This window comes from Diadema antillarum, unplaced genomic scaffold (genome assembly GCF_040938485.1).
Source record: "Diadema antillarum isolate AM-2024a unplaced genomic scaffold, OU_Dant_1.0 scf00000134, whole genome shotgun sequence".
NCBI classification, from domain to species: Eukaryota; Metazoa; Echinodermata; class Echinoidea; order Diadematoida; family Diadematidae; genus Diadema; species Diadema antillarum.
Genome location: NW_027271023.1, coordinates 3,938,967 through 3,960,165, shown reverse-complemented (window position 1 = coordinate 3,960,165; position 21,199 = coordinate 3,938,967). Strand labels below are relative to the sequence as shown.

The following is a 21,199-nucleotide window of genomic DNA, read 5'->3' as shown; positions in this document are numbered from 1 at the left end:
GACTTTCTTCAGGAGTTCCTTAATAGCTGCAGCTTTTTCTGTAGTGATCAGAACATATTTTTGATTAAACATCTTCCTAAAATCGTCCCAATTCCAATGATTGTATGTCATTTCCCTTCCACTGTTTAACTTGAAGAAAAGCTGGAGGGAAGGGACCTTTTGGAAGGGTTAGGAACAGAAAATGATGTTATGTATTTTGTTTTTTATCTGACTTAAGACTGCTTTTTCGCCAGCAAAATTGAATTCAGCCTTCATGCTGCTCGCATTTCTAAAAAACAACAACTGTGTGTTGGTGAAAATGTTATTAGTGCGAAGCCTCAATGCAATAGGAAACATTTCTTTTAATAAAGCTGCAGATACAACATGAAAAATGGTGAAAGTAAGACGTATAAGAATTTATATGTGTTGTATGAGCTTGAAGCCAATGAGAAGGATGCTGTTTGTATTGATCGACTGATGAATCCAGAGTACTAGTAATAGAAATGTTAAGGCATTTCCTTTTTTTTTCTTTTTCTTTGTATCTGGCTGTAAATCACAATGTTTTACATTTTCAGTGAGTCACTGGGTGAAACCGTGCAAAAATATGACAAAATCCACTTCCATACAAATTATCACGGTCATATGTTGCTCATTGATAAACATGCCTTTACCAAAAGTTTTGCAACAAAGGACACAAGTATCAACTAAACATGGATGTAAATCATCGTAGGCAAGAAAAAAGATGTTTGAAAAAAAAAAAACCTGCTGAATGATTTAAGACCAATTTTTGTGTACCGTAAGCACACTTTGAAAGCTATATGAGATATGTCCAAACTCATTAAACTTTTGTAGAGTAGCTTATGGATAATCATGAACTTGATGACATGCCCCCCCCCCCCCTTGGCAAAAAAAAAAAGAGAGAGAAGAAATAAAGAATTGCAACATAGACACAAGTAATAAGCAGTAAACATGAGGGCAAATTACAAAACATAATACATTAGATATCATGCAATCATGAAATATTTTAACGATTCCTACTACATAATTTTAGACTTTAATATTTGTGTACCTATTGAGCACACTTTGGAAGATAAGTTGAATCTACAGTTAATAAAGATATGTTCTGTTCGATGCTACTTACAGTTGTTCTCTGTTTTGAGGCTGTATCTCAAGAAAATGTGAGTACAATGTAATACAATACTTTTAATAAATGCAAGAATATACACACTAGGTGAAGGATAATCATCAAGGTTTTAAATGGTATAACAATTTTCCCTTGATATCTTGGATGAGACATTACAGTACAATCAACCTTCTGCAGCTTGTATTCGTATATCTGAAATCATATTCACGGTAGTAATTTGAATAGATTTATGTATAAATATATACAAATTTTTAGTGAAATATAGGTAACTATTGCTGAGTGGAACGTATTCTACATCAGTGATTCTCAGTAGTAAAATTAAGACCACAGACACCATCACTAGGTACCTTTTACAGATAGAAATATAAGCCTGTAGTGGCACTACGGCGGTCATTTTGCATTTAATTGAATGGAAATATATGCAAAAAATGTATAAAGGGAAGTTTGAAAGTTACTGCTTATATCATAATTGTATTCCCTGACCTAAAAAACATCTATAGGTTTGGACACCAGAATTTATTTTCTGCGGTTTTATGTCCAGATATATAGCGACTTATTCCTGAGTGTACTACATTAATGATATACGAAGATACGGGCTTGCGCAGGCAATATGGCGGCCATTTTGCATGTAATTATATGCAAATATATGCAAAAACTATATAAAAGGATGTTTGAAAGTTGCTATACATAACATATTTGTATTCCTTGACCTAAAAAACATAGGATTAGACACCGGAATTTACTTTCTGTAGGTTACATATCCCCAGATATAGGCATAAATAGGTTGTATGGCGGCCATTTTGAATTTATGCAAATTAGACACTGATCCACCACTCGAATTTTAGGGAACTTTTAATATGTTATTTTGATAGCTCTTCCGGGTCAAATGCAAGTGGAATCGTTTCTGTTGCAATTAGTTGTGGGTCATTTCATATTTTGACTGGACTATATCCACTATTGTGTGTTTCTTACGTTTTGTTTTGTTTTTCACCATTCTTCTGTTGGGTAAATACTGCTCATCGAATAGTGCCTGTAACTTGAACATTGCTAGATTTGCCTGGAATTGTATTTTCTGCACTTTAAAGTACTTACTTTATGAATACATAACGATGATGCATTATGTATGTATCATATCTTGAGTGATCCATATATTGCGGCGGAACCGGGGGATCGCCCCCCCCCCCCACCTTTTTTTTTTCACATTTCGGGTACATACAAGTAACTGCGGGATTACATAGCATGTAACACCACTTTGGGCCACCCTTCCCGCATTGTTTTTTTTTTTTTTCACCCCGGAAGTGGCACCAGAAAAAAAAGAAAGTGGTTAAGCTTTTGACGTTTGCCAGTCGATGAAGCGCGGGATAAGGCCATTTTTTGTTGTTGTAATGTCTGTTATTTTGGAAGTGGAAACAGAAAGTTGCGCTGAAGCCTTTTTTTCACTTATAAAGAACGTGGCGCCGGCCGCGAGCTTAGCTTTTCAGTGGACCGCTCTTTTTCCATTCCTACTTTATTGTCATTCTTCAAAGCATCCCTATTTGATAGGGATGCTTTGAAGAATGACAATAAAGTATAGGTGAACACCCATAAATTTTATAGGTGTTTACTTTTTGTTTTGTATTTCTTTTTCCTTGATTGAAATTAATCAAACTATGTGATCGTTTTAAGCACGCTGTTATATTGTATAATATTGTGTTTCATTATTTTTTATGCTTGATGGTGAAAAAAAAAAAATGGACTGAACTGAACTCAACACGTGCACGGATTGTCACCACAGCCCCTTCGCGCACGAACGGGTATAGGCTGATAGGTTGTTACCTACCAGGAGAAGGTTATCAGTGTGTGTCTGTTAAAACGGTACCCATCGCTCTCTCTCCTGCAGTTTTATTGTCCGAGGAGAGAAATTTTCTTCTCCGGACTTTGTCCCGACGTTTTCGGGGTATCGTCTGTGAAAACAGGGCTATTTTAGTAGCAGTGACCACGCCGCGTACATAACGTCTTAGACGAGAACAATATAGGATGAACGGCTTCCTCGATTCCGCGCATGATTATTCCATAGCTAGCCTACACAAATATACCAACTGGGGCTCAATCAACCAATCCAAACCTACGACATTGTTGACGATTCGTAAATATGCGACACAAGTTATTACAACAGAAACGATTGTTTTTCGTTCATTTATTTCTTTTGTCATTCATCGAAAAAATGAATAAATTAATAAATGAATGAATGAACGATTATTTGTCATGATAGTGAAGTTATTGATTGAGGTGGTGAAGGTAAAAATTATTAATAAAGGAAAAGGATATTTTCGTAATGATTTGAGTTATCAAGCCTTTGATTAATGAAAAATGTAGAGAGATAATGTATGTATTAAAACTAGTATGTTCTCTTGTTCTTCCTTTATATGTAAATGATTTTTTGGGGTCTCTGATTTTAAAGAAACTTGTAACATTGTAACTCTAGATTGATCAATATCGGGTCTATGACGTTTGATTACATTTCCGTATATATATTTGGCCCGATTTCAGTCAAACATTTCCATTTATTTGTTTAAGTTTTTTTTTTAATAAGCATATCAAGGTTAACTTTAATACTAAGAGGAGTTGTTCTGTAAGCGTACATAAAAACTTGAATAAAGTCTCTCTATCAATATTTCAAAACACACATCGATTAGCAAGTTATGCACTTGTCGACGAGTTGAATGATCGATCCGAAAATACATAGCCGAGATTGCATTATTGCAACGTGCACGAAAACGAATGTTTACATAAAAATCGCAAAGTAATTAAAGTCAGATAATCATGTGAGTACCATGCACTTGACACTTACCAATTTACACTCTGAGGATGGCGTACATTATATTACATGTTTCTTTGGTTATATCATCTTTGTTTGTTATGAGCCGTATGTAATACATGTACCATTTCTATTAAAGAATAAACACAATGCTGTGAATGACTCGTCAGTATACAATGCTCATGTCGTCTATCGTAGAGTGTAGTTGTATGTGTTATCGAAATATACTTTGTTATGGGAGGAAATAGAAATGAATAAAGCTCGTCAGACATTTTCTCGTTGTGCCGATGTGTACCATTTTCATGTCTTTGTGGTCATGGTCGTTGTTAATTTGATGTTTGGTTGCTTTAGTTTGTGCTCAGTGGAGCATGCATTGTATTGGTATCTGTAACACTGCTGCGAGAGTTCAGAGTGTAATCTGATTTCAGGCCTTCTTCTTTTGGTTGAATCCCCCTTTTTTACTTTGCCCAGAACCCACTTTTCAGGGTTTTTTTTTTCTCAGTTCACACGAATATGATGAAAAGTTTAGTCCTCACTTCATACTTTTTTTCCCCACAAGTTTCAGATTTTCGGACCTTTTTTTTTTCTGCAAGTAGACCTACTCTCACACCCGTGTTGTAATAGAATGTTATTGTGAGCCACTTTGATTACTGTTTGTGAATTATCAACCCAGAATGAAAGGTACATAACTTCACTTCTAATTGAGGTAGACCTGTAGGGCGCGGTTAAAGTTCGTTATTTCGAAAGTGTGTAATTTGCATAATATAGGTTCGTATAATCCGAAAATGAAACAAGGTACGTTATTCCGAAGATACGTTATTCTGAACGTTCGTTAATCAAAATGAAATAAGGTTCTTAAGCTGCTCCTAAGGTTTTGTTAATCCTTGAGTGAAGGTTCTTCATTCCCAAAGTTCGTTGATCCGAAAAATGAAATAAGGTTTGTAATTCCTAAAGGTGCGATAGAACGGACCTACAATGTATTTTTCATTTTCTGATGTATTCTGGTTATCCTACTCTATTTTCGGACTAACGTACAAGCAGTTGTACATGTACCTGCGGAATATCAACACAACTAATGTCCGGATAACCGGACCATGCTCCATTTTCGCATTAACAAAAATAGTTAGGTATAGGGAATTTCTGGTGCTTCGGAATAACGACCCTCTGTAATATAAACGAATTTTATTTAATTTTCATATTATTGCGAACCTTCGGAATAACAAACACCACCGGTAGGTCGCCAGGTTTGACGCCAGCAGTCTGCATGATTGTGGTTGTATACGTGTATTTCTCTCATATTTAGTGCAATTTTCGCATGATGGTTATTATTCTGTTCGTGTGTTCTTTCGTTGTCCATAGCCGTGTGCGACCCGGTGTGCATCGACGGGCAAGGAGAGTGCACGAGTCCAGGTAACTGCTCCTGCCTACCGGGCTACACTGGGTCGAGATGCGAAGACACATGTCCGAGGGGAACTTACGGCCACAACTGTAATGAGAGCTGCGCATGCGCAGACGATGTGCCATGCGACCACGTGACTGGGAAGTGCAAGTGTCCCCCGGGAAGGATGGGTGAGATGAGAATTATCGAGCACTAAAGCCCTTTTTACACTTGTGTTTCTTAAACCCGTACTTTCTTTGACCCGGGACTGTCGTTAATCCCGTACCATTTTTTTTTTTCAGCTTTGTGTACACTCGCCAATAAATCCCGTACTAAACTCTTGTCCTGGGCTAAAGAGAAAACTGACCTTTTTACACTTGTATTTCTGAGTCCCGTAATTTCCAAACCACATGAATATTCATGATTACGCTGTGCACCGTACAAGCCCACGCACGCACCGGCAGCACTTGATTACCTCGTTTCTGATTGGTCAGTGGGGGGTCGGTCTTCGTCTCCGTTGCTTAGCCCCGGATTATTTCTTCGTTCTGTTTAAAGTCACTTGCTTGGCACCGCAACTGCGGGGTTATCACCGCACTTGCGGTGCTAACCCTGCTTTTTTGCAGGGCCAGATAGTACAGGATTATCGGTGGGGCTGCCCACTTTGGCAAAAACAAGTGTAAACAGAAAGTGGGCTATTAAAGGAAAGTCCCGTACCAACGGTGGGGCTAAGCCCCCCCCCCCCCCCCCTCCTTAGCTCCAACGTTGGTACGGGACTAAGCAAAAAAATTGCAAGTGTAAGAATCCCTCAAGTGTAGAAACACGTAGAAAACATGCATTGGTAAGTATAGACCTAAGCTTACGATGCTCCGCCAGTGATGTGTGTTGAAAGATAAACCTCAGCACTTAACACGTAATGGGGCGTGGTGCATAGGCCTAGTGTATTGAGATTCTGGGAATGCATGCTATATCTGTTTGAGATCCAACAGCATTACAGAACACGAGATTTAGTCTAGCAGCCAGAAAGGGTTCCCGTGCACCCCCCCCCCCAAAAAAAAAAAAAAAAAAATTCTACGATATGTTCGAAGATCGCCAGAACCTGTATTTTCCGAATCAGGTTGTCGCCAGCGGAAAAAAAGGTTGCGCGCGCGTCTAATTTGCATATTTCTAAGATGGCGGCCGCCCGTTGCTAGGAGACGGATTATTTTTGAATATAATAAATACCTTTAGTTAGGAATAACAAATTACCATAAAAATGGTGTCGTTTTGAAGAGAATAAAATTTCCTACAAGTTGATACCCCATTTGATGGGATAAATAGTTGTTGTCATAGTTGTTGTCATAAAATATTAAGGAAGGAATTATGTTTTCGAACATTTTTTTAAAAAACACGGAATTTAGTTATAATGCTCTTTTCTATACATTTAATATGTATTTACAAATAACATTTGAATTTTCCTGAAATTATCCCCCAAACATAGCTATTATCATGTGAAAACGGCTTTCCAATATACCAATTCCTTGTGGTTCAATAGGTTTTACAGCAATATTAATTGTTATAATGTCTCCGCGCGCAATTGCGTAGGTTCTGTATGTGGGGTTTGTTGTAGATCACTGCTATCTATTGATCAAATCTCATCGAAATCGGCGAAGAAAGAAAGAAAAATTACACTTTCTATTCCTTATATGAAATAAAAATGTTTTTTTTTCTTTATTCTGTGTTACCTGACTCAAGCAATACATCATTATTTGAGTGGCTATTGTAATGTACAATTGATAAAAACCCAATAAATCTGTGTTTCAGGTTAGACAGTGCGTATCAAAAAAGGTAATCCAACTTTGGCGGGCTACTACTTTACAATTGTCAGCTATGGAGAGCTCAATGTTTTAATTTTAATGATATCACAAGCCATCGAAAGCTATGCTGCCGGCTGAAAGCAATAACAAATTTACTTCTTGTATATTATAGAAAGAAAGGCCACGCGAAAGTAACAAGATTAAATGCCCTGTTACTGGGAATTTGAAAACGATAATGACATTGTTTCCATTCGTATTGTGTCGTTGGTTGGGCCCGTTTATCTATATCATGACGAACCTCTGGAATAACGAACCTTTGGAAAAAAATGAACCTTCGGAATAATAAACTGTGACCAATATTGTTATATTATACAAGCTTTATAACGCCGACATCTATTAACCTACTAATCACACTCTTTGAAAGGAAAGACGCCGACAACCAACGACACAACACGAATGGAAACAATGTCATTATTGTTTTCAATTCCCAGTAACAGGGCATTAATCTTGTTACTTTCGCGTGGCCTTTCTTTCTATAATGTACAAGAAGTAAATTTGTTATTGCTTTCAGCCGGCAGCATAGCTTTCGATGGCTTGTGATATCATTAAAATTAAAACATTGAGCTCTCCATAGCTGACAATTGTAAAGTAGTAGCCCGCCAAAGTTGGGTTACCTTTTTTTGATACGCACTGTATAACCTGAAAAACAGATTTATTGGGTTTTTATCAATTGTACATTACAATAGCCACTCAAATAATGATGTATTGTTTGAGTTAGTCTTCGTACACCACTTAATTACCAATTGCTAATAATAGTCTTAATCTTCGTTGTAATATCAAACTAGAAATGTCGCTATGACAACTGGTATGCCTCCGCCATAATGCATGATTCTCCTAATAGGTTTATAGTACATGTGGACGATGTGTGATTACATTTTCACAAAATTGGCAAAATATTATAATGGCATGTTTGTCACAGTATGTGTTGAATGTTCACCCTCCTTGACCTAGGTTTAATTGGATGAATAGGAGAGCATGTATTTGGGAATTTTAGGACCTTAACTTGACTTTGACCCTTTCATCAGTTTATGCATTGAGTAATTTTCAAGGTATGGAGAAAAAGTGCAAATTTCTGTATTGAGTAGAAAATTGCTACCATTTTCATCTGGCCTTTGACCCTAAAATTCATAAGAGAATCACTATCAGGCACTATCAGCAGTTTCAGGATACCATGAGCCACTTCCGAGACATGGAGGAAGAAGTAAGTTCAGCACTTTCACTTGATCTTTGACCTTTGACCTTTTTGGCAAAAAAAAAATGCCAAAGAATCTCTATTTTGGGTTATTTCATGCATACACCAAGTTTTAAAAAAAGTACTGCTGGCATTGCATAAACATGAGGGAAATAGTAAAATTTTGAAGTGTTGCCCTTGACCTTTGACCCCATGAACCCCAACTTCCCTAGATAATCACTTTCAGTCCGTACGTGCATATATACTATATGTTCCATGAAGATCACCTTGAACAATATCCAAGATACAGAGAAAAAAATTAAAAATTTTAACACTTTCACTTGACCTTTTCACATTTGACCTTAACTTCATGACCCCAAACTTTTACCAGTGAATTTTGATTGGGTAATACCTGTATACACCAAGTTTCAAGAAAATATCTCAGGCATTGCAGAGATATGGGGGAAATAGTGAAATTTTAAGCATTTGACCTCGACCTTTTGACTTTTGACCGTGAGCATGTGCACCCAAAAGTTGATGGCACAATTTCAATACACATACATGCCAAGTTTCATTAGGATACGTACCTCATAAGGTTTTTTAGTTACGCTGTCCACAAAATTCATTACGGACGGAAAGAAGGACGGACGGAAGGACGGACAACTCGAAAACATAATGCCTCCGGCACTACTTCGTGGCGGAGGCATAAAAAAGAATCTAGATTACATAGGTGAAGTAATCTTTGAAAATATGTAAATATTGATATGTACGGTATTGAAACTGTCGTGTTGATTATCCTTTATGGTACGTTACCACTCTCGTGGAATTCACTAAGCTGGTTCCACTTTCTCGATTCACCCGAAATCGTGGTCTTACTCGGGGACTAATCGTGCTGATCATCAGATAATCAAATCTTGATGTCATAGACATTGTGTTGATCGTAGTAATTTTTCGAACTGTCCAATAATTCTTCTACGATCAACACGATTAACACCATAGACCTCAAGATGTGATAAGCCATGATAAGATCACCACGATCACTCGTAGACTAAGAATCGATTTGTGGTAGATAGTATACATATATTAGCATTGATATCGAGACGCGCGACAATGGGAACCTAGTGAAAGTGTTTAACGTGCAATGTCAATAATCTTTTGGGTATCGATCATGCACATTTATATTTACTCTTATACCTAAAAAGAATCGGCGGACGAGTAGGGCATGGATATCTGAAAACATTGGATGGTGTATTTGATTCATGCATGAGTTGTTATTCCAGCGCAACTTACATGCGCTCTAGTGGATTGCACGTCAGATGCGCTTATAGCAGATACACTTCAAATCATTTTAGCAAATTTATCTAAATCATAATAGATGTCTAATTTCTGTGGAAAACATGAAAATATTGTATTCGTTGTGGTTAAACATTTACACTCTGAATATATCTAATGTTTAACCCTAACTAGGCCGGGCTATTTAGGTAGTTGATAGAGCCGGGGGGGGGGGGGGGGGGGGGCTCCCAGGCCCCCCTCCAGATCTCGGCCGTCGACCGCGCGATCGCGAAGAAAATTGGCACACACATTGCCTATGATGTAATCTAAAATACCATGAAGTTAATTTTTCAAAAAAATTATCATTTATGCTAAATTATGCTAATTTATGCATAATGATGCATGAAATCAGACTATTTTGGTATAAATCACAAAATAAAGCTCAAAACAGGCACATTTTTGGTGTAAATATTCTTTTTAGTATCCTTAGCAAATGTAATTAAAAAAATTGTGATATCAGAAAAAATTCTTAAGTATTTTATTGTTTTTTTTTTAATTTCTTATGTATTTCTTTGTTTTTCTACTTTATGTTTTTCATTGTTTTTTCGATGGAATTTGTTCGCGACATCGCTCCGAACAAGAAAATATGTTATTCATTGATTTTTATCAATAAAACACCAAAATAATCATGCTTTTATGAAATTTGCCTGCAAGCACAGTTTGCATTGAAATTGTACACGAATTCACGTTATTGAGCAATTTTTGGTCTGACATGCATGTATATATGCGTAACTTCGGAACCGCGCGCCCGGGCGTCGCAAATTTGGTGTCAAAAGATGCGGGAGACTCGAAGAAAAAAGTCATGAAACGTCGCGGCGATAGCTTTTTGCGATTGCGATACATCGCGCGGAACGTCGAGGGGGGGGGGGGGGGGGGGGCCTCGGAGGCCCCCCCCCCCCCCGGCCTAGTTAGGGTTAACATACACATATCCTTGAACACAAACACACACAACACAAACGTATACAAACCTGCATAAATATAAACGTGATACATATATATATATATATATATATATATATATCATATACACATAGTTATAGTATATACATGCACACATACATACACGCATGCGTGGTTAATGTTCCTTCTGACATTTCCCCTCATGTTTTATAGATCCATGTATTAAGGTCTACTTTATAACCAGAACATTATTTTTTTTTCTCTCTCTCTCCCTCTCTCTCATTTTTGTATAATATTGATTATTAGTCACTCCTAACGTATTTAACAACCAAGTTTACATTGTGTTGCATTTAAATCAGCCATATAATAAAGTTAAATGCATGAATTCAGTTTTTTTTAATTAAAAAAAAAACAAACAGAATTTGAAAGCGACTGGATTTGACTTGCAACTATTCATTTTTATCAATGCCATTCCTTGGTATTTGTAATCTATCTATTAATTTCTTGGCAATAATAAACGTATGAGCAATATGTTTAAAAACCACCAGGCGAACCACCAAAGAATGAGAACACGTATGTGCGATCTTATCATATAAAAATAAATTGATTTCATGCTAGAGCATGGTGAGAATTATTTCGCTTGTGCGGTATACATGTATCTCTTATTTCGACATCTAAATAAAGCATTCGAGTTTGATGTTCCATGAATGCAGTAATGTCGTATTCAATAAATTCACGAAATTCACGACTGAGCTCATTTCCCCTGCATGAATGCCTGTGTGTGATGCTGGAGGTGTGAGTATGTGTGTGAAGATGATGAGAAGAATAAGAGTTGATGAAGAGAAGTTTGATTAATATCAATATGTTGGAAACCCCTATCCAGGTAAGCCCGTTTCGGCCGTCATGAAATTACACCTCTCGTAAGGCCTTCACTCTATTTAATGAAAAAAGACGTAAACTAAAAGTGAAGCTGAGTAGATCAAAGGTGATAGCGAATAGAAAATTTAATTTTCTTTCATATTCCACAAGATTTAATGATATTTAATCAATAATTTGCATGTAAGAAGTGATAGGGTCTCATACTTGCAATGATTATTATAGTATTACACGTGTTACGCAAGTGCGGCCGTCGACATTACCCTTGAATTTCTGTATAACCGTATTGAACCTTTTCCCTTTAATGGTGTATTGAATAGCCGCTTTCACATAATAATACTTATTTATGGGGTTTAAAAATTCCAATGTTATTTGTAAACAGAAATTAAATGTATGGAAAAAACATTACTGAAATCCGTATTTCTTGGGAAAAATGTAAAAAAAAAAATCCTTCCTCAGTATTTCATGACAACAACTATTATAAAACGGGGTATTAACTTGTAGGAAATTCACTTCAATTCTCTTTAATATGATACAATTTTTATAGTAATTTGATATTCTTAACTAAAGTTGAAGAGTGTGTTCGCAAAAACCGATAAGTCTATTTTTGAGGATTTTGAAGTACGGTCTCTGTCGGAAAGTACAAAATAATACCTTTTAAATGATATATTGGTCACTACATATAAAGGTACATTTTAAAAGTTATGGTCAAAATAAGCAAATAATTTCTTATTGTTCTCTTTATTTTTCTTGACCTTTAATCGCAAATACATATGTATCTCCATTTGGCAAATATGGACTTATCGGCTTTTGCGAACAAACTCTTCAAGTATTCAAAAAGTTCAGAAGAATGCAAATTAGACGTACGCGCAACCCTTTATTCCGCTGGCGACAGCCAGATTCACACAATACAGGTTCTTACGATCTTCGAACATATCTTAGATTTTCTCTTTGTTTTTTTTTTCGGGGGGGGGGGGGGGGTAAACGGGGACCATTTCTGAAGAATTTATGATGTAACCCAGTATGGGCCGACTTGAACTGCACAGATACTTCCCTTCATTTTGTTTGGAAAAAATAAGATAGCCATGTTTCATTCTAAACTCTGAAAGGCCATTTAACAAGTTCTTTATTTCTTAGCGCTTTTAGCATAAGATTCTTCTTTTTTTATACTTTAATCTTCGAATAAGAGGAAACTGTCGTGTCTGATTTTTTCTTTAACTTTTTTGATATCAGATAAGTTGTGATTAATTCCACGTTCTTGGAGGGAATCCAAAAAGACAAGAAACTGTTGATATGGGAAGCTGAATGGATTGAGTTTGGTAACACAGAATAGAAAAAAAAATTTCATATAAGGAATAGAAAGTGTAATTTTTCTTTCTTTCTTCCCCGACTTCGATGAGATTTGATCGATAGATAGCAATGATCTACAACAAACCCCACATACAGAACCTACGCAATTGCGCGGAGACATGATAACCCGTAAATGTTGCTGTAAAACCTATTGAATCATATCCCCTTTAATGTCGTGTAACTTTAAAAGGAATTGGTGTATTGGAAAGCCGCTTTCACATGATAATAGCTATGCTTGGGGACGATTTTAGGAAAATTCAAATGTTATTTGTAAATGCATATTAATTGTATAGAAAAGAACATTATAACCAGATTCCGTATTTTTTTAGAAAAATGTTTAAAAACATAATCTCTTCCTTAATATTTCATGACAACAACTATTTTATCCCATCAAATGGGGTATCAACTTGTAGGAAATTTAATTCTCTTCAAAATGATACCATTTTTATGGTAATTTGTTATTCCTAACTAAAGTTATTCAAAAATAATCTGTCTCCTAGCAACGGGCAGCGGCCATTTTTAGAAATATGCAAATAAGACGCGCACACAACCTTTTTTTTTTTTTTTTTTTCCGCTGGCGACAACCGGATTCGGAAAATGCAGGTTCTGACGATCTTCGAACATATCGTAGAATTTTGTTTTAAGGGGGGGGGGGGGGTGCACGGGGACCCTTTCTGGCTGCTAGACTAATTTAGAGACATCCTGATCCAATATGTTTTTGAAGGGTCCACTACCACAGGTCGCATGTTATCCTTGGTTGAAAAGTGTAGTGTTTTCTCGATCATTCAGAAATATCGCACAAATCGTCATACACTTTAAAACATAGTCATGTTTTCTTTTCGAAAACTAGCGAAGTTCTGCTATTTCCCAGTTCTTAACGAATGTTTGTTTGTAAGTCAGTTTTCTTTCACTATTTGTCATTTTTCACCTATTGTCATTAATATTTTTGTCGATACGATATTTTAAGATATTATGATATTAACAAACCTAAAACACATCATACTATTTGGGATCCCTTAAACCCTGAAGGCGATACGTGATATAATGACAGATGTTCTCTCGTTTGATTTTGTATCATATTCTTTTTCAATTTCCCGATTCGTATTTCGTATTTTCATTCCATATCTCTCGATTTACAAATTAAGCAATGATCTGTGCGAATGGTGTTTAACTAAATCTAGTCCATTTGATTATGGTAGTCGCTAAAGTGCTTCCCCTGCTGGAAATAGCACAGTGTCCCACAGTGTGTTCACAATGTTTTCACATAAGTTCGACTATGTGAAAACCGCTCGAATTTAACAGTGTGAAGATAGTTTCACACTGCCGGGTGGTGTTTTCACTTAGGCCTATGTTCTGTTTCACACTGTTAATTGATGCACTGTGTTCACATTATTAAAATGATCGAATTGAACTGCATGTGTAGAGAGATTTCACTTTGTGTTCACAATGTGTTAACACTGTTTCACATTGTTTTTTTTTTCACTGTGGGACAACTGTGATCTTTCAAGCAGGGTTATGTGTTTTCGTATGTGTGCATGTGTGTGATATTTGTATGTGTGTATATTCCATTTCCCACCATCCTTTTTGTTACGTATTAATGATAGTATACGTAATAATAATAAGGTCTTGATATTTACCTAGGGTAGCCTCTTCAGTGTGCATGCCACTGCTCTACCAGAGGGCCCTGCCATTATCATTACCATAGCGTTTATACATCTGGGTCGAGAGGGACATTGATTGTGGGCAAAGCATCTTGTCCAAGGACGTCAGCACTAAGGTCTCCACTGGGGAGTCGATTCTTATCCACTATGCCACAACTCCCCCACTTTTTTGTTTTAAAACGAAATTTCAACTATCCGTTCTCAATTCATTAATGTAATGATATTCTATCTGGAATCTACCAATAATTCATGTGTTTGTATATGTCTTTGCTGGTTGACGATTGAATTTCGTTCTGTTTTAGGGGAAGATTGTTCAATTCTGTGTCCTGCTGGTACGTATGGCCGTAATTGCAGTGGTCAATGTCTCTGTCGGACTGACACGGGGACATGCAGCTCTATCAATGGCCTGTGTGACTGCGAACCTGGGTGGACAGGATCAACATGTAACGAGACGTGTCCATCCGGAACGTACGGAAAAAGTGAGTTTTTTGTCCCAACCTACACTGTCCCCTATCCGGTTTTTTTCTCTTTCCTCCCCTATATCTTGATGAAATTTTGTTTGGTTTGGTTGTTGGGGATTTCGTTTGAAACCCAGTGTATCTCCCACTCTCCCCCGATGTGGACTGAAGATTTAGTCGTCATCCTATTCTCACACCACATGTACAGAAGCTAAAAATGCTGGTCAAGTTCAAATATAGGTGAAGTCCGACAAGGTCAAAAGTCTATTAATAGTGGACTTACCCTGATAAGCACTGTATCATTGTGGTGTCCTGTCAATAACTTTGCAGACCTTTCAGTTGTGACCACAAAAATCACATCATTGGTAGCCTATATCACCCTAAGATGCTAGTCAAGTTCATAATATTGGTGAAGTCGACAAGGTCAAGGGTCAATGAACTTTCATAAAAAACACTATACGTACAAATTTGCGATATGAAATCTAGACGTCGCTTGGCGTTTGCCTTCTTAAGGATATTTCTTGATTCCTCGTCATGAGCGAAAAAGGAAAAAACGGTTTCTAACGGTGTCTAAAAACCATGTTTCGTAATCTATCATGGCTTCCGTTTCTTGTTTTTCTAGTATAAAGGTATGCTGTGCACTACTACAGGTAAAAAGGACGACAAAAAGTTGTTATTATATACGATGACACGTCGAATTTGATTGGGATTCAGTTTTAAGTACAATTACGTGGATTGGTATACATGGGTCTATCAATATCTATGGGTGAGGCAAAGTCCGTGGCATCTGTTGGTGGCAAAAGTCATCTGATATTGAATTTGTTGCCCTCTTCAGACTGCTCCTATCATTGTGACTGCGGCCACGGAGGTTCTTGTGAGGCAGTGAACGGCTCGTGCGTCTGCCGAGCTGGCTGGACTGGAGAAAGGTGCGACGACCCCTGTTCAAACGGCACGTTCGGGATTAATTGCATGAAGAAGTGCGCTTGCGTACATTTCGAAGCGTGCGACAGATTTACAGGTGAGTAATTATTATATGTGGAACCTTTGATATCTTTGTATTGGAAAGGAAGATAGAAAACAAAAATCATCAAAATGATATCCAAGAGAAGATGTAACAGCAACATTACAGTTTCTATTATACAGTATTACCTCTAGTTGCGTGCTCATAAAAGGCTAATAAGATGCTTTTTACTCAACCAAAGTCAATTTGATAGCTCTGCAGCAAGCGAAACCATGTCATTATATTGGAGTACACTAACCATGTCAGTAAAGGAAGTGGTTTCCAAGAATTTCTTTATATAAGATTTTAATCCGTCAACAACAACAGTAATGAAGACGGCAAGAATAAACTGAAATAGAGCGTGACTTTCACTGCATGAATATAGAGACTTTTTTTAATGTTTGTCTTTGTTTTCAGACCTAACATTGACTCATTCATTTCATTATAATAATTTTCAGTATCAATGCTGAATTCTCCCCCCCCCCCTCCTTGTTCGGGTGTTTATATTCCCAGCATTACATATGCAAACAGCATGAGTCATTAAGATATAATCATCATTATCTCCGCTATATACCTTGGAGAGCTTCAAATATCTCGCAAGAAGCGTGCCATTGCACCTTCTTTCGGTTTTGAATTTCATCAAGTGGTTGCTGTCACTCTTGGTCTTCAGTTCTAAAAACAGTCAAGAATACTTCTCCTTAATCATAACATTTTGACCATTATGTACTTAACAGATTTTTTTATTTTATTTGTGTTTTCTTGGTAACGATTAGTAACATATGAAAGTGAATGTGAATCTGATTCACGTTGACATTTTTTCCGCCAATACATCAGTAAGTGGGGAGTGGCGGATTCGAACTAATGCAAATGTGGGAGAGTACGATCAATACAGTGCGATCCCGTTATGACGAACGCGGGTATACCTAACACGGCTGTAAACGAAGTTCCGGTTACAACGAATTCAAAAGTCAGGCCACCACATTATCCGTTCTATGTTTTGTTGTTTATTTTGTTCGTTTATAACGAAATTTCGATATAACTAAAGAAAACTGCCGGTCCCGAGAACTTCGTGAATGCAAGAGTCCACTATACGAACGGTAGGGAAACCGGGGCAAAGAGGAACACAGGGCAAAGTGAAACACCTCCACTAAACCTTTGTATATTAAGTCTTAAATCTAAATCTAAAGCTCATGCACCAAGAACCCTCTGGGGAGGCTACATCTTTTGATATTAGAGCCGTGCAAGTAAGTCATTGCATGACGGAAAATGTATGTTTTTCATACCTCAAAACCAATAAATGATAATTATAAAACCAGTGATTAATAATTATATATTTTAGGCCAAATTATTATATATATCTGGAAAACCGGAGTGACGATGCGTTGGTCAAAGCTTCCATAAATCTTGGTATCAGGGCTAGCAAATATTGGCCGACGTCACAGTGATGCATGTCGGGAAAATTATACATGGTTGGGGCAAAGTGGACGGGGCAAGGTGGAACATGACATTTAATGGGTTTGTAGGTAAAATGAAGTTTGGTACGTTTCAACGCTTGAGGTCGCGCAGCAGGGCCGCACGCTCGTGTCTCTGTCAGGGACACTACCGCGCGCCGCATGCCTTGCTGCAGCTATATGTTCTCATTATAGTTTCCATATAGAATAAATCGCTAGCAGAATCTGATCTCGACCCCATGCTTACACGTCATCAATCACTATTCTGGCGTTGGTCACGTGACATAACAGTTCACGAAAATTGCATGAAATTCCTCAAATTATTATTACACATTATGATTTTCAAGTATAATTTTACAAAACTCTTAAAATTCTCCAGTGGAAAATTATCATTACCATAAAAGTCATTTATATAGGGCCGAGATATACTCTTTGATTTTAAAACTGTGTAAGTAGGCTTTTACATAGAAGGATAATCTCTAGGAGAGGTGTTTCAAATTGCCCCATGATTGTATTTCACTTTGCCCTGATGGTCTGGGGCAAAATGGAATTTTCATACTCTCTTTCAAGGTCACAGTAATTGATAAAACTGATAATCTGAAAACAAAATTTACTGCCATTTGTCAGCGGTAGTCCTGAGCTAATAATTTATTACAAACCAAAAATCTTGCTTTACTCTGTTTTGGAGTCCCGTTTTGGCTGGACAAAAATTTTTAGTCTACTCTGCCCCAGGTTAACCTACATCATTTCGAATAAAAAATGCGGTGTTGATTGTAAATCAGATCCGTAGAAGGCTATTTTTTGAAAAGTGGTTGGAGTTTCCTCGCAAATTTGTCCTCCAATCCCGGCTTCCAATGCCAAAGCGGGACTTGGCAACTGCCCTTTTATATCCTGATATAATAGATACATACAGGAAGAAAGATCAAGCAAACAAATAAAGTTATAACGAACAACAAGAGTGGGGACATGAGGGGGAAGTTACCAGAAAAACAAAATGTGTTTGCAAGCGTTCACTAATTGCCAATTTTGGCACACTTATGGAAGAAGAATAACAACTCATGCTATCCGTATCTCTCGAAGGGTACTGCTGGTGTGGGCCTGGTTTGCAGGGTACACACTGCAACGAGACATGTGAACATGGATACTATGGGCCTGGGTGCTCTCGCCGATGCACCTGTAACAATGGAGGTCGTTGCGACTCTGTCACGGGTAGGTGTAAAGTGTCAATAATGAATCCTCGTGCCCTTCCGTTCTTTCCTGCTTGTTCTTATGCTCTTTTATTCTCGTATTCTTCTTCTCTTATTTTTCTATGTTCTCATATCCTGCCTTATTCACTCACACATTTTAACCGTTTAAATGCACACTATGAAAGTGAGATGAGGAAATCCGGACATGTTGCCAAATTACTTTACGCTGTTGCATTTCCGTTTCATCTTTCCAGTCCAACATGTCGGCCACATCACCTCATAACAAAATCACTATCATGGAAGTGTCTTTGAAAAAACACGCGTTACGTGTTTAGTAAGCCTACTTTTGTAAACTTTTCAATATGAATGAAATCACTAAGTTGACACTTTATTAATTGTGACTGTTTTTATTTTGTTTGTTTGTTTGTTAGTTTTTTTTTAATATTAAAAACCTGCAGACAGATAGCTTTCTAAGCTGGTATCATGAGTCCCTCTGGCAAATTTTCTTATCAGTCAAGCATCTCTCCCTCCCTCTCTCATCTCTCTCTCTCTCTCTATCTCCCTCTCTCTGTTTCCCCCTTGCTTCTCTTTCTTTTGATATATCTCATGCATTTTAAACTTATACTCCATTTATAAATTATCTATTTTCGTAGACCGTCATACGTAATTTATGTTCCTGTTTATTGATTATCTGTCATTTCGTATTCCTTATATTACTCTTTGCAACTATAATTTTTACTCTCATCATACTTCTCCCACAAAAAAGATTATATATATATATATATATATATATGTATATATATATATATACATATATATATATATATATATATATATATTTATTTATTTATTTATTTGTATTGAAGAAAAGAAATTAGGAAAAGATAAAGAAGATAATATGTTGTGTTGCAGAATCGAGAGAGTCTGAAATCACGGGAGAGAATCACTCGCTTGTTTATAGTGCTCTATTGTTGTTTAGCTCTTCGCGGAATCACGGTAATCAGTTTTACGTTTTATTTTGTTGTTGTGCCATTACTGTTCGAATTTACGACCAATTATTAACATTTTTTTTTCTTCCACGCAACCCGACACCTTGTAACTATCATGTTATACGTATCACTTTCTTAAAAACTTGAATGTCAGTTACAATTAGAAGCTACTCATTACAGACCGAGAGTGAATGCTGTATCAGTTCCGGCATCTAATTTCAATGGGGTTTTGATCTGCGGTCGAATACAGTGTACCTCGCCTATAGGTTTCACTTAATGTTTGTTTACTTAAAGGAGACCTCCGGATGATTTTCAGATTTTCACATTTAAACAACTATAAGTTAGTTATACTGAGGACAGAGCTTCAGAATTTATGATTATTGGGATGAGGAATAAGAATATATTTTTGAAAATGTATAACAAATTGAAATGAACAAGGATGAGGACATGGCAGGGTCACCATAAAATGCATGAGTTGGGGCTCAAGGAAGCAGAAAAAAAAAGAAGGCATGCATAGATTGTGCATAGGTGAACTCGCAAGCAAGCGGTATTGTAATGGAATTACACTACTACATTTCTGAATGTGTCGGAGTCTCCTATGCTATCATCCTTGTTCGATGTAATTTGTTTAAGGTTTTTCAAAGTATTGTTTCTCTGCTTAAGAACCACGGTAAATTCCACAAATCTCGACATGGAGCTGTTGCAATGAGTTATGTATTATAATGATGTAAAATTCTGAAAATTGTTTGGAATGCCCTTGATCCTTTTCACCTTTACTACACACGAAACATTTTTTTTTTCATGAATTCTTAACTGGATTTTCTGATTTTCTGATAGGGTCGATATAATATTACTATTTCCTCTTTAGGATCGTGTGATTGTGCATCCGGTTGGCGCGGGGAATCCTGTGACGAGGTGTGTCCCAAAGGGACTTTCGGTGTCGCCTGCCAATCGCAATGTTCTTGCCGCCACGGAGGATCTTGTCACCACGTAACTGGAGACTGCGTGTGCGCTCCAGGATACAACGGCACTTCCTGTGAGCATCGGTGCGTCAAAGGAACGTACGGGATTGGCTGCTCGCGAACATGCGATTGCCAGAATGGCGGGATTGCCACCACGTGGATGGAAGTTGTGCTTGTGCTCCTGGTTTCCAGGGCGTATTTTGCGCTCAAGTGTGTCAAGGTACGAAGGTTTCACATTTATTTTTTTAAAGAGGCCAACTTCCTTTTACGTTGCCCAATTTTGATGAAGTGTTTCAGTTATAACCATTATTATCATAATCATATTGTGCGATTAAGGGTGGCTGCAGCCTGCCCCCTCCCCTAATCTGCTTGGCTCCTAAGGGGGAAGAAGTGCCCAAACCCCCGAAAAAGCAAGGAAATTACACATTAAAAAACAAACATGCCTTTCACTACGAACATTACCAAAGACTACCCCCTCCCCCACTATACGGCCTAGCTGCAACCTCCCTCCCCCAATAATGCTCTGTAAGTAAGTATAGTAAGTAAATAAGTAAATTAATAAAGAAATAAATGATTAGATAGATAGATAACTAAATATGAAATATATAAATACATGAATATATATATATATATATATATACATATATAGTATTATGTATGTGTACTGTATATTATATTTCTTTCCATTTTATAAAATAACTCAAATTAAAT

General features: G+C 37.1%; 1 pseudogene; it reads left to right on the top strand.

The window, feature by feature from the left end:
* The window catches only part of LOC139720854 (uncharacterized), an 88,735-nt pseudogene that overhangs the window by 39,081 nt on the left and 28,455 nt on the right, over positions 1–21,199 (top strand).